Here is a 15,155-nt window from a genome sequence, read left to right on the forward strand (position 1 = left end):
GTCTCTATTTCTCTGAGACAACTTGATTTGCTTAATTCATATCAGAGGGGTCATGTAGTGTTTGTCCTTCAGTGCTTGGCTTGCTTCATTCAACGTAAGGTCCTCAAGATTCGTCCTTGTTATCCCATGTGTTATTACTGTGTTCCTCCTTACAGCTGAGTAGTATTCCATTGTATGTATATACCACATTTTGTTTATCTATTCATCTTTTGATTGTAATTTGGAAACAGCCCATGTTAAAAAATGGGCAAATGACTTGAACAGACACTTCTCCAAAAAAGAAATACAAATGGCTAAAAAACACATGAAAAGATGCTCAACATCACTAGCTATTAGGGAAATGCAAATCAAAACTACAATGAGATATCATCTTATACCCATTAGACTGGCAGCCATTAATTAACAGAGGATTACAAGTGTTGGAGCTAATGTGGAAGAATGAGAACACTCGTCCATTGCTGGTGGGAATGTAGAATGGTGCAATCATTGTGGAGGACGGTTTGGCTGCTTCTAAAAACTAACTATAGATCTGCCATATGACCCAGCAATTCCACTGTGGGTATATACCCAGAATAATTGAAAGCAAGTATGTGCAGATAACCATTTTGTTATAGTGTGTTGTATCAGTAGGTGGAGACCCACATAATGAGCAGGGAGAAATTGGACTGCCATCCTGGGGAGGCTCAATATTTTCTCAAACAGAGGTGTGGGCTTCTCTCAAGAGCATGGACAGTTCCTAATAGGGGAGGACAGACTAGTGTGTCAAGCCCTCAGTGTTGTTGCAAGTAACTATGAATCTTGTTCTTCAAGGAGTGAAGCCTTGTGGTCACTGTGGAGACTGGAGGGAGGGGGAGGAAGGAATAAAATAGATGAAAGAGGGTATTTAGGGGGCAATGGAAGTGTTCTGCATGATCTTACAATGATGTATGCAGGCCATGTTAAAGTTCATAAATAATTATAAAAGTGTATGTTCTAAAACGTAAACCATAATGTAAACCATTGACCATGGTTGATAGCTAATTTTCAATATTCATATATCAGTAATAACAAATGAACCATCCACATATAAAAAGGTTATTTATATGGAAAGGAGGAAAAGGGGGAGGATATTGGGTATATGGGAATCTCTTATATTCTGAATGCGACTTTATTGTGACCTAAAATTTCTTTGAAGACAAAATGGAAAAAAGTAAGATACTGGGGAAGAAATGGAAGAAAATGCCACTGTATGTATAGGACAACAGATATTACAGTGATGAAAGGCAAAACATCAAAAAAACTTTAATATTTTTCATTACTTTTTAATATCTCAATTTTGTTATAGTTTTTCTAAATTATTATGTATTTTATTTCTTATGTTTAAACATATAATTATTATTTTATTTTCCTATTAATTTTATTTGGTGATATTCTTGGCTTCATTTTTTAAGAAAATGGATCACAGAAGGTTTACAACTGTGGCAAGGGAGGATCATTGGTGTGGGGTGTCAGCGATGGGGGATATATGGGAAGAAGTTCACCAGGGCATATATGTGAGGTAAATAAATGTGTTCACATGTTCATGGGGCATTGCCACATGCACAATAACTGAAAGAATATTGAATCCCATCCTGGGGACCTCTGTCACATTCTCTAATGGAACAGCAACAATCCCCCAAGTACAGGGGCAATGACTAGTGAAGAATGATGGTCCATTGATGGGCCCTTGATTTTGATGACTGTTTACAAGACTTTGCTCTTGAAATAGCAGCTTAGCCTAGCATTGTAGGGTGACTAAGAGTTACCTCTTGAAAGCCTACATGTTACTCAACTGTGGCCTCTCCCTAAGCCAAATTCAGCTTATAAATGCATTACCTTCCACCCAGTGTGGGACATAATGCCCAGGGATGAGCCACCCTGGCATTGAAGGATTTCTACCAAGCACCAACTAGCAATGCACCTGAAAAGAGACCTTAAATAAAAAGGGGAAAGGCTAATGACAAATGGGTTTATATGACTAAACCACTTCAAAGTGAGTTGGTAGGTCATTCCAGAGGTAATGCTTATGCATGTCTCAGCAGGATCTCTTAGACTGCCAAAGTAGATACTACCCGAAAATAGTGGGCCTCCTCAGGAATCTGGAGACACCCACGTTCTACACTCTTGGCAGATAGCTCCGTAATCTGATGCCTTGCCAGTGGACCCTTCTTTGGAGTTTGTACTACCAAGTGTGACAGAATTGGATTCAGTTGTGACTTCTCTACACATGCCTCTTCTGTTCTTTCTATTTGAACTTATAGTTGGTGCTGGAGTTGGTAGGTGTACATCCAGGAGACCTGAATCTTTGGGTTGTCCATGCACCAGCTGGGTCCTGTGACTCAGTGGAGCTGCAACATCTACTCTCTAGTTCATGGGACTCACTCAGGACAACAAGAAGGTTAGGATGGATAACCAGCATGCCAAGGAACTGAGGGAATCTACAACTGCTAGTAAGTAAGTCCCATCCAGCACCTGTAGGGATCTAAGCAACCTCTCAATTAGAGGTAGACTGGGCATCACCATCCCGGAATCCTCAAGATTGGGGAATAAAATATGGAGTAGAGTGGACTTACTGATATTCTATTATAGACTTATTGTAATTCTAGCAATGGAAGTAATTATATCATTGAATCGAAGATAGTGGTCATTGGAGATGCTGAAGTCAGGGAGAGGGAAAAAGAGGTATATTATGAGGGCATTTTTGGGACTTGGAATTGTCCTGAATGACATTGCAATGAGAGATACAGGCCATTATATATCTTGCCATTACCTATAGAATTGAGTGGGAGAGTATAAACTACAATGTTAACTATAATCCATGCTTAGTGGCAATGCCCCTAGACACGTACATCAATTGCTATAAATGTATCACACTAATGAAAGAAGTTGTTAATGTGGGGAAGGGTGGGAGGTGGGGGAGTGGGCTTATGGGAATCCCTTATTTTTTTAATGTAACATTTTATGTAAATGAAGAATCTTTTTTAAAAAATAAAAAATATATTTTAAAAAATATTGTGAACAAAATCATAAAATTAATAGCTCGAATATAGGTCAACAGAAGATAGAATAATTGTAGAGAAAGGAGAGCTGATGCTTAACTTGTGCAGAATTTTAATAAAGTTGATTATAAATGTTTGGAAATGGATAGTGGTGATGTTAGCATATTATAGTGAATATAATTATTAGTTCTGATATGCAGATGTGATTGAAGTTGACAGGAAATTTTAGGATCGGATATGTTGAGAGTATGAAACATGGGACTGTATAACATAATGAACCTTGTTATAGATGATAAGTGTGGTCCAGTAGTACAAATATAAGAATGTTCTTCCATGATTTGGAGCAAATGTGTGTTACTATTATTGGATGTTAATAATATGGTGCTATATGGGAAAAAATATACCCAAAGCAAACTATGGACTATAATGAATAGAAATATATATTCTTTCTTCAATATTAAGAACAAACACTATTATAGTATGTGAAAGAAAACAGACATAAAGTACTAGGTATTGTTTGCCTCCATTCATTTAAAATGTAAATATAAATAAACTCGTAGAGGTGGAATTAGCTTAGCAGTTATGTATGGCAGGAAAAGGATAGAGGACTGAAAGGTGACTGCTAAGGGGAGGAAAACTTTTTTTTGAGTAATGAAAATGCTCTAAATTTGAATGTGGTGATGAATGCACAATTCTGTGATTGTACTGAATGCACAATTCTGTGATTATTTTGAATGTGATGATGAATGCACAATTCTGATCATATACTTTGGATGGATTGCATGGTATGTGAATATATCTCAGTAAAATTGCTTTAAAAATTATGGGGTACACTAAAACAGATATCAATGGAAAAATAACAGCAATGAGCTCTTATGAAATAAGATGAAATATTGAAAAATATGAATTAATGTTTCAGGTTGAAAATATTGAAAATTAAACCAAAGAAAATAAAGAAAGATAAAAGCAGACTTATTTTATTGTGTGAATAGAAAAATTATAGAAATGTTAAAATATTTTAAAATATTATAATTAACCCAATAATAACCCATTAGTTACCCCAATCGAGGAAAATGGAATCAGTTTAAATGTACATTAATAAATAGGTAAGTAGTAAATAACTTTTAAAATAATAAATTTATCAAAGAGAACTATGGAAATAAATTTGTAAACTCATGCAACTTTAGAAAAAATTTTGGCAGTTTTTCAAAAAACTAGGGAGTTACCATGTGATCCAGTGACTTCAGGCTTAAGTATACACAAAAAGAGTTGAAAATGTCTTCACACAAAAACATGCACACAGATGTTCAAGGCAGCATTATTCATAATAGCCAAAAAGTGGAAAAAACCCAAAGGTCCATAAACAGATGAATGGGTTAATAAAATGTGGTGTATCTATAATAAGCATAATATTCATCTATTAAAAAGTCTTTGTCAAGAAACTAAAAAGTTAGCCTTTTCAATAGTGGAAAATATTCGGAAACTGCATATTGGATAAGTGTCTGATATCCATGTTATATAAAGAGGTCATACAACTCAACAATAAAAAGAGAAGCAACCCAATTTAAAAATGGGCAAAAGACTTGAATAGATATTTTTTCAAAAGGGAAATACAAATGGGAAAAGCACCTGAACAAATGTTCAACACCACTAGCTATTAGGGAAAAGCATATCAAAACTAATCACATCTTAAAGAATGAACATTATTTAAAAACAAAACAAAATGAAAAAACAGAACTACAAGGGCTGAAGAGGATGTGGAGAAATAGGAACATTCCTTTACTGTGGGTGGAAATAACAAATGGTACAGCCGCTGTGGAAGACCGTTTGGCCATACCTCAAGAAGCTGAATACAGAACTGCTGTGTGACCCAGCAATCCTGTTACTATGAAAATATTCAGAAGAACTAAAGCAATTGTATTAGTCCGTCAAAGAGGTGCTGATACCAGAAATTGGTTGGTTTTTAGAAAGGGTATTTGTTTGGGGTAGGAGCTTACAGATACCAGGCCATAGCATAAGTTACTTCCCTCACCAAAGTCTATTTGGAGCAAAATGCTTGCCAAGGTCTGCGAGGGTTCAGGCTTCCTGGGTTCCTATGTTCCCAGGGTTTGCTTTTCTTTGGGTTCAAGGTTCCTTTCTTCCTGGGGCTGTTTTCTCTTTCCTCTGTGTGCTGACTTCCCAGGGCTCCAGCTTAAGTCTTCAGCATCAAACTCTGACATCAAAACTTCAACATCAGAAACCCTCAACTCTGTCCTTTGCCATGCCTTTTATCTGTGAGTCCCCACCCACCAAGGAGTGGAGACCCAACGTCCTAATCATAACTCAATCGTGCACAGGTACAGATCAGATTACCAGCATAATCCGATATCTATTTTTGGAATTCATAACCATATCAAACTACTACAGCAAGAATGAGGACTGACATTTGCAAAACAATGTTCATAGCAGCATAATTCACAACTGATAAAATATGGAAACAACCTAAGTAACCATCAACCTAGGAATAAATAAACAAAATATGGTATATACACACAATGGAATATAATGCAGCTATAAGAAGAAATGAAATTAGGATGCATATGACAATATGAATGAACCTTGAGGACATTAGGTTGAATGAAATAAGCCAGACACAAAAGGAGACTATTGTACGGTCTCACTAATATGAACTAAATACAATAAGTAAACTCATGGAGGTAAACTCCAGAGTACAGGTTGCTAGGAGATAGAATGTAGGCTGAAAATGGGAGGTGATCTTAAGTGTAGGTACAATTTTTAATAAGATTTATTGTAAAAATGTGGAAGTGAATAGATCTGATGGTAACACAGTATAGTGAATATAACTAACACTGATTTATAGATGTGATTGTAGCTAAAAGGAGTAGTCTATGGACGTAAATTTCAATTGAATGGAACCTAGAGAATATTCTAGGAACTGTGTAATACAGCGAGTTTGGTGGTAGATGAAGATTGTGGTTAAATAAATATAAGAATGTTCTTTTAAGAAGTGTAAAGAATATGGTAATACATGGAAAAATTACAACTAATATCCCTTATGGACAAGGTTAACAGAAATATTGTAATATTTTTGCAGTAATGACAAAGAAGATATATAAATTTTAAGCGACAACAACAGTAGGACATAAGGGCGCATGGGAGTTTTCATTTAGGAGTAATGAAAACACTTTAAAATTGAGGTGATGACAGCAAAATTTTGTGATGAAAATGGGAGGTACTGAGTGTCCACATTGAATGGAAGGTACACAGCATGGGACTGTGTAACACAGGGAATCCAGTGGTGGATGGTGGACTGTGGCTAACAGAATAAATATGTGAGAATATTTTCTCATGGACTATAACAAATATTTAATACTAATCCAGGGTGTTAATAATTGGGTGGTTGCGGGGGGGAAATATACCAAATGTAAGCTATGGGCTATAATTAGTGATATTTTGATGATGTTCTTTCATAATTTGTAACAAATGTTTCAAAACAATGCAAGTTGATGGAGCTGGGATAAGGTATGGGATCCCTGTATGATGATATACAAGCTTGTTTTGGAAGTTCAGAACTTTAACTGTACACTTCTTGTTTATATATTTTTAGGTATGAATGATGTAATTCAATGAATTTTTTAAAAAGAGAAATAACAATGGTCATGGACTATAAATCATAATTTAAAATAATTATCCATGAATCCATAAATAGTTTCTAATGAATGAATGGATACATGATTGCTAGACAGATATAGAGATGACAGATACAGGTTTAAAGAGAGACAGAGAGCTCTACAGAGAGAGCTGGAGAGATGGCCAGGCAAGCAGTCAGACAGATGGCAGATAGGGAGAAAGGAAAGACTTCATTACAGTAGAATTTCAATTAATGTATGTAGGTTGACAGGTGAAAATAAAACATCACAATTTGAAAATACCCTAAGTAATAATGAATCATTGGTGGATGCTAAAATTAGTGAGCAAAAATGATGAGAAACATGATGTTTGTTTAGCCTCAAAATATATCCCTACAAGATCATGTAAATTACAAAGAGAAAAATAGGTTTATGGTAAAGAAATCTGACCACCTGACCTAAACCAAGTAATCAATCTAAAATTACTGATATGAACTAAGAAAATCTTTGATTTTTTTGCCAAAAATGCATAAACTAAAATTTTGAGAAACTTCATACCAATCCAAACTGAGGAATATTTACAAAGAGATTAGTTAGTATTCTTTTAATGTGTGAAAATCATGCAAGACAAGAGTCTGAAAAACTGTCCCATATTGGAAGAGAAAAAAATACCTAAAAACCACCTGCAATAAACTGTCTTATGCCTCAAAAATGAGGGATCCAATTGGATGAATTGGTAATAGTTAAAACTGTTATAAAGAGTAAGCATTATTAATATTTGGGTTTTGATAATGGTACCGTGGTTAAATAAGAAAGCAGGGGGGAGAGCACAGAGGAATTCTGTACATTATTTATGCAAAATTTTCTGTAAATAAAAAAGTCTAAAATAAAAATCAATTTATTTTAAATGGCATATTTTGGTGAAACACTGTATACCGAAAATCATTAAATTCTCAAGTTACCTGTGCTTTAGTTATTGTTAGTTGTTGCAGATATATTTTATTAAATATTATTTACAAGAATAAACATGTTATTGTTATTGACACAATATAATCCAATTCAACAACTATTTTCTGGTCCACCCAGAATGTCTGACATTCTAAATATATAAAGCAGTGAAAGCACTGGAGAAATAAACTATAGCCTCTAGCCTGCAAATACTTATTGGCTTACTGAGTCACAGTTAAATAAGTCCACAAATGTTTCTGGCAACATGGTTTATTACCATCAATATATAACTATTTTTAATAATAAACCCCATTAATAAGTAAAACAATGGCTTAACTTTCCATCTAACAATGTATAGTGTTTTTTTTAAGTGACAAAATTCACACTATGAACTATATGTTCTTTTACAAGATATCTGATGTCATTTTAAATAGTATTGAATACAATTTTTATGAGGTAAACCAAACTCTGCCCATCTTATAACCTGAGATACATGTCATTTCTCTTGAGATAGATATTCCTGTAATCATCCTTCGTAAATGCAGTTTTGGCAATAATAGGTGGAGTAATCAGTCTCCTTGTCAAATTGAATGCATGGGAATATTAGAGCACCTCAGCGGCATGGCTCATGCAGTACATTTTAAGAACTTGGCTTGTATGTGAGCAAATCATCTCCAAACTATACTTAATCCTACAAACTCCTCAATTCCCACAAAATGAACCATCAACTGTTCACAAAAGTAAAAAATAGCAAAATGGGAGCAGATGTGGCCCAAGAGGTTGAGTCCTGGCTTCCCACATGCAAGGTCTCATGTTCCAGTGCCTCCTAAAGAACAGATAAAACAAGTAAACAAATGAAAAAACCAACTCAAGGGAGCAAATGCAGCTCAGTGGTTGAGTGCCGGCTTCCCACTTACAAGGTCCTAGGTTCAATCCCTGGCCCCGGTACCTCAAAAAAATAAATAAATAAAAGGAAAATTCCTAATAGAAATCCATGCATCCTCTAAGAAAAAAGCATGGTCATTTTAAAATAAGAAATGCCTGATATTTCATGTCCACTGAAATAAAAATAATGAAATAATACAGGTGAAAAGTATACTAAAAGAACAATAGACTTGAATTCAGAAGCCAATAATTTACAGCAGGATTTTCATTGAGAAGCTGTGTAACACCAAATAAGTCTTTAACCTCTCTGGGTTTCACTTTCCTAACCAAGAAATAAGCATATTGACCATCTATTTTGAATGTATTTAGGTGTAAATTAACAAAAATCTCTTTGAAAAGAAGCCTAATGCATAGAACTATATTTGTAAATGGTACAGATGTAATATAAATAAATACTTTTTTTAATATTCTTTATGATACCTTCTACCTCAGTGATGACTGGTATGTGAAGGAAACATATTCCTGCGCAGTGGAGGATGGAAAGACAGGAGTGGTGACATATTGTCTGATTCAAGCTTCTAAAGAGACATATGACTGGCAGTTCACCACCTTCAAGGACAAAATGTCACTATAATGTTACCTTATTCAATCATTGTAGAATCATTCATGTTATTCAATAGAAATAAATGTTCAAACTGATAATGAAAAAAATCAAACATAAGGCATTCCTTCCTGAATGTTATTCTTAAACAGGAAAGATGTGAAAATAAGAGAAAAATTGAACAAATGGTGATGAAGAATTACTCTAACAAACATGAAAGTAAATTAGTGAGATAAATTTACTTTTCTATGATAAGAAATAGGGTAAAAAAGCTATCAACTTATTGTAATTAGGCATACAAATCCTCCTTGTCCTAAAACTAACTGCACAAGAGATCCTATTTACAATCAAATGAGGGTTTTTCAGGGCAAGTTTAACATCTTTATTCCTCAAGCTATAGACTAAGGGGTTCATCATGGGAACCACATTCATGTAAAAGACAGAAGAAATTTTCTTTCCCTCATTCATAGACCCTGCAGAAGATGTTGGAGATAAATGAAAATGATCCAAAGAACAAAGGAACTGCAATTATGTGGGAACTGCAGGTCCTAAGGGCTTTGAATTTGCCCTTTGTGGAATTGATATGGATGATGTTGCAGAGAATGAAGCCATAAGAGATAAAGATGGTGGGACTGGGCACGATGATGTTGATGCCGGATAGAATTAATACCACCAGCTCATTGACACAGGTGCTCATGCAGATGAGATGGAGCACAGGGAGGATGTCACAGAAATAATGGTTGATGATGTTGGTATTACAGAAGGTCACTCTCAGAAGCATGTAGTGTGGGCCATAGCACAAGATAATGCCATCAAGTATGAACCAAAAATAAGGGTGGAGCAAACATTAGTGGAATGTCAACGTTATACAAGAGTGGATTCCAGATGGCCACATAGTGATCATAGGCCATTGATGGTAACATGTAGCACTTAGAGATGGTAAAAAAGCAGAAGAAGTAGAACTCTGTGACACAACCATTGTAGGAGATAATATTCTTTGATAAGAAGTTGATCAGCATTTTGGGTGTAAATACAGAAAGATAACAGAGGTCTATGAAGAATAAGTTATAGAGAAAAAAGTACATGGGTGTGTGAAGATGAGAATTCAGCCTAATTAGAATTATCAAGTCCATATTGCCCAGTTCAGTAAACATGTACATTGCTAGAAAAAGGAAGAACAGGGGAAGCTGGAGAGCTAGGCTGTCTGTTAATCCCAATAGTATGAATTAAGTCACAAAAGAGCCATTTCCGTAGCCATTCTTTCCTGGTAGGTCTGTGGGATACAAAAAATGGGTTACATCAGAGGGCATCCTAGAGCCCCCTCAAGATCTCATCCTCCTGGAATGGCCCAACACAGGGATCTCTCAGAACACCCCAACATTGACCCACAGAATCTGCCTTTACCCCAGATACCAAGAGACAGAAATTTCCCCTTATTAGAGTCCTTAAAGCCAAAACAGGGAAGATCAACTATAACTTACCCACAGAGTAAAGTCCATTGCTGCAATAGGAGACTGTGAGGGGTGGAAAAAACAAAGGTAAAGAGAAGAAAAATGGACCAGGAAAGATTCGTTGTCTCCCATGTCCTCATTTTTTTATTCACCCTAAACAGTAAAAATGGAGACAGAGACTCTAACAATCTTTAGCTTGTTTTTCAAGCAGATTTGACCCTCATGGAGTGGGAAACATGAAAAATGTATCAGGATCCAAATTAAGAAAGAGGCTCTAGGTGATATTCAGTAGCTGCTCCAAGTCAGAGAGTAAAAGCCATAAATCCGCAAGAGTAAGAGTTGCCTTCATGGCAAGGCAGCTTACACATTGAGGCATGGAAACTCTGAGGCACCAGCATTTCTGAACATTCCCTGTTCCTCCTCAAATTCTTCCACCATATTTATTCCAGTGCCAGGATTGCATAAAATGGGGGAGAAAGTGGCATGTCTCAATCCCTGGCCTACATCAATATAAGGAGGACATGATATGAATAAATTTCAGAAACTCACCCTTATTATACCAGAAAACCCTGGTACTTCCTGATCTGTTATTCTCCCCCATGTTCCTGGAAGGGCAATTTGAAGCTCTGAGACTGGTTCCTATGTATCTAATTAGATACACATCAGATAATTTGCAACATGTCCTGGAAACTGTTCTGAGCTACAGATCATAATTTCTGATTTCAACTTTGAGTTCTCTGAAGCATCACAAAAATAAATATGCATTCTTTATTATTAACCATTTGCAATTTGATAAACCCCATGATTTAATGAGAGTTTAATTATATAATTAACTGGTAATAAAGAAGTAAAAACCATGCTCAATCTCTTCCCCAAGGAACAAAATCTGTGTGTAATAGGGAAGGGGATTATATTCACACCCTGGATCATACAACAGCTTTATTTTCCTCGGAGACTCAATATTTTCCTCACACAACCAGTTCCCTCTAAGGATTGTGCCTCCCCTATTGAAGAGCTAAAAGAAAATTTTAAATCTGTACCATCTGGTCTCTAAAGGGAAATCTGTCTGTGCAGTGTTCCTTTCCATCTTTTCTGATTGTTGGGAAGAGTTGTACAAATCTCTGAAAATACTGAAGTTCATTCCTTTATACACACTTTAAATGGGTATATATATAATGATAATGAAGTAGTTACCGGAAAAAAAAAATGAAATATGCTCTTTACAAAAAGATGAAACAAAAAGGAAACAGAGAAAGTATTTGGAAGTCAGTGAAAGTATAAATCCAATGTATGAAAATATGTGTAATATAATTTCAGTGTTTACAGGGATATTCATGTTCCTAAGTTCCTTTATTGGTAAAGAAGAGAGGTCACACATCAAATACATTAAGTTTTAATCTTATGAAACTTGTATAAGCAAATTCTGATTAAACCCAAAATAAGCAGAAAATTAAAATAATACTGCAGGCAGAAATCAATGATATAGGAAAGAAAAATCATTATTTAAATCAATTAATCTAACAAAATGGTATTTTTAGGGTTCATAGAAGGGATAATACTGTATATAAACTGACAATGCCAAAAAGATAAAAGACTCAAATTATCAATATTAGAAATATGAGAGGACATTTGTACAGGTTCAATGGCATTAAAATGAAATTAAGGATACATTATGAACAAATTTATGCTAATTATTCCATCAAATGAAATGGATACATTCTTTGAAACACATAAACAGCCAAAACTCACTTAAGAAAACACAGGGGGGAAACGGACTTGGCCCAATGGTTAGGGCATCCGTCTACCACATGGGAGGTCCGCGGTTCAAACCCCGGGCCTCCTTGACCTGTGTGGAGCTGGCCCATGCGCAGTGCTGATGCGCACAAGGAGTGCCCTGCCACGCAGGGGTGTCCCCCGCGTAGGGGAACCCCACACGCAAAGAGTGCACCACTAAGGAGAGCCCCCAGTGCAAAAAGGAAGTGCTGCCTGCCCAGGAATGGTGCCGCCCACACTTGACCTGCCGCTGACGACAACAGAAGCGGACAAAGAAACAAGACAAGACGCAGCAAAACAGACACAGAGAACAGACAACCGGGGGAGGGGAGGGAATTAAATAAATAAATCTTTTAAAAAAAAAAGAAAACACAGGCAACCAGAATAGCTGTACATATATTAAAGAAATTGAAATTGTAGTACAATTGTAAATGTGCAATAAGTAAAAGAACAATAACATAAGGAACGACATCTATCCATACCATTAACAAAAATGAAATATAGGCAAATGGAATCCAAATATGATTTCAAAAATAAACCATCCAGAGCAGAGATGACTCAAGAGGGTGAGTGCTTACTTTCCATGAGGGAGGTCCCAGTTTGGTTCCATTGCCTTCTAGAAATAAAAAGAAAATAAGCACCAAGCAAGCAAATGAGGGAATCAGTTCAAGGGAGCTGATATATATAAAGAAAGTCTACACTAAACAGCAAAAAGACAATCAAATTCTAAAATGGACATAAGACTCTATACTTACCGCGCGATTTTTCTGTAAACTTACAACTTAATAAACTGAATCATATATGTTAATATAAAACTTAAACCTGAAATACATTTAGCAGGGGACAAGAGGGAAAATCTTAATACTGTAGGATTTTGCAAAGATGCTGAAGGTGAGAAATCAAAAGACCACTCCATAAAACAAGCATACAAATTTTAAATTAGATGTTATCAAAATTAAAGAAAGTTAATAACAAATGAAAGAAAATACAAGCCACAGACTGGGAGAAAATATTTGAATCATATGAGACCTCTGCATTCAGAATATATAAAGAACAGTAAAAACTTAATAAGAAAACAATCTTTAAATACATGAACAATATATGTGAGTCAACTGAAATAAAAATGATTGCAAATAAACATAAAAAGATGCTCAAAATAATTTTTCATTAGAAAAATACAAATTAAAACCACAATGATATGCCATTGTAAAACAGAATGGCTAAAAGATAAAAATAAAACTGAAAATAGAATTATTGTGCATCGCTAGTGAAAATGTAAAATGGTATAGCCAGTTTGGAAAATAATTTGGTATTTGTTCCACTCCAAGGTACTTACCAGAATAAATAAAAGCTTTTATTCACAAAGAACTGCACAATTATATTTAAAATGGCTTTATTATTCTTCAACTGGTTAGGGGATAAATAAACTCTAGTACGTTCATACAGTGACTCCTTTAGAGCAATACAGAGGAAGAATTTGTACATGTAACAACATGGATGAATCTCAAAGTGATTATGCTAAGAGAAAGGAGTCAAAATACTACATACTTTATGATTCAATTTATATGAAATTCAGGAAAAAGAATATAAAGCAACAGAAATCACATTAATAGACATTAATTCAATATTTGGGGGTGGGAGTAGGGTTTAACTATGAAATGGCATGAGGAACATCTTGATTTTGGTGATGATTTCACTAACATGTGTTTCAGAACTGTTAAAAAAGTGTAGATTTCCCCTATTTAAATTTCACCTTAATAAAAAATTTTAAACACATGCATATAATGAATTTCTACTTCAAATCTTCTCATCTATGATAATTACCTAAAATTAGAAAATTAAAATAAAAAAAACTGACAACACAAACTATTGGTGAAAATGTGAAATAAGTTCAATTTATTTATATTAATGTTGGGGATGTAGAATAGTAAATCACCTCAGAAAGAGTTTTGAAGTTTCTTATAAAGCTACAAAAAAACACTTACCATATGATGTAACAATTCAACAAGTGGCTATTTACCAAGCAAAAGGAAAACACAGAATTCAAAAAAGACTTGCACATACATACTAATAACAACATATAATTTTTGCCCAAAATCTGAGCTAAACCCTACTGTCCATTAAGTAGAGAATGGATAAGCAAATTGTGGCGTAGTCATGCAAAACAATATTAATTTGCAATAATAGAAAATAAACTACTGAGAAATGCAACAAAATGGAATCTAAAGTACCATGATGGTTGAAAGGTCAAATACGAAAGAGCATATACTGTATGATTCTATTTTTAAGAAGATCTAGAATAGACAAAAATGAATCAGGATAGAAATTATAATAATGTTGTCTGAAAGGAGGTTGTGAGAAGCGACTCCAAAAAGGGAAGGGGAAACTTTCTGTTATGATAGAAGGACTAACTCATGTTCTTGGTGGAAACTGGATGGTTATATACTTAAAGAGTGATCAGTCTGTACATATAATATTTGTAAATTTTATCATACATAAATTACACCTCAAAAATGAAAAAAATTTAAGTAGAAAATTTATAAGGTCAATATTTTGAGCTATCAATTCAAAACATCAATTGAGAATTATGAAAAACTACTGTGGCTCTTTTTTGTAATCCATCTCTAATCTCTAAAATTGACATCAGAGGAGAAATCCACACCCTTCCACATCTCCATTAGAGGCGTAATACAGGGTTAATTGGGGCATTATTTTTATGTAGAATAGGACTCCAAGGCATCCATAAAATATACTTTGATGTTAATTAAATTCATGACTACAATTTACAGAAAGCCAGTATATCTGAGGAAAACAGAGTGGGAATGCAGAAGAGAAACAGATGTACTGGCCA

General features: G+C 34.9%; 1 pseudogene; it reads right to left on the bottom strand.

The window, feature by feature from the left end:
• Positions 1-9,326: 9,326 nt before the first annotated feature.
• On the bottom strand, positions 9,327-10,390 carry LOC131276279 (olfactory receptor 8B3-like; annotated as a pseudogene).
• Positions 10,391-15,155: the final 4,765 nt, after the last annotated feature.

The sequence above is a fragment of the Dasypus novemcinctus genome, chromosome 27 (genome assembly GCF_030445035.2).
Source record: "Dasypus novemcinctus isolate mDasNov1 chromosome 27, mDasNov1.1.hap2, whole genome shotgun sequence".
NCBI lineage: Eukaryota > Metazoa > Chordata > Mammalia > Cingulata > Dasypodidae > Dasypus > Dasypus novemcinctus.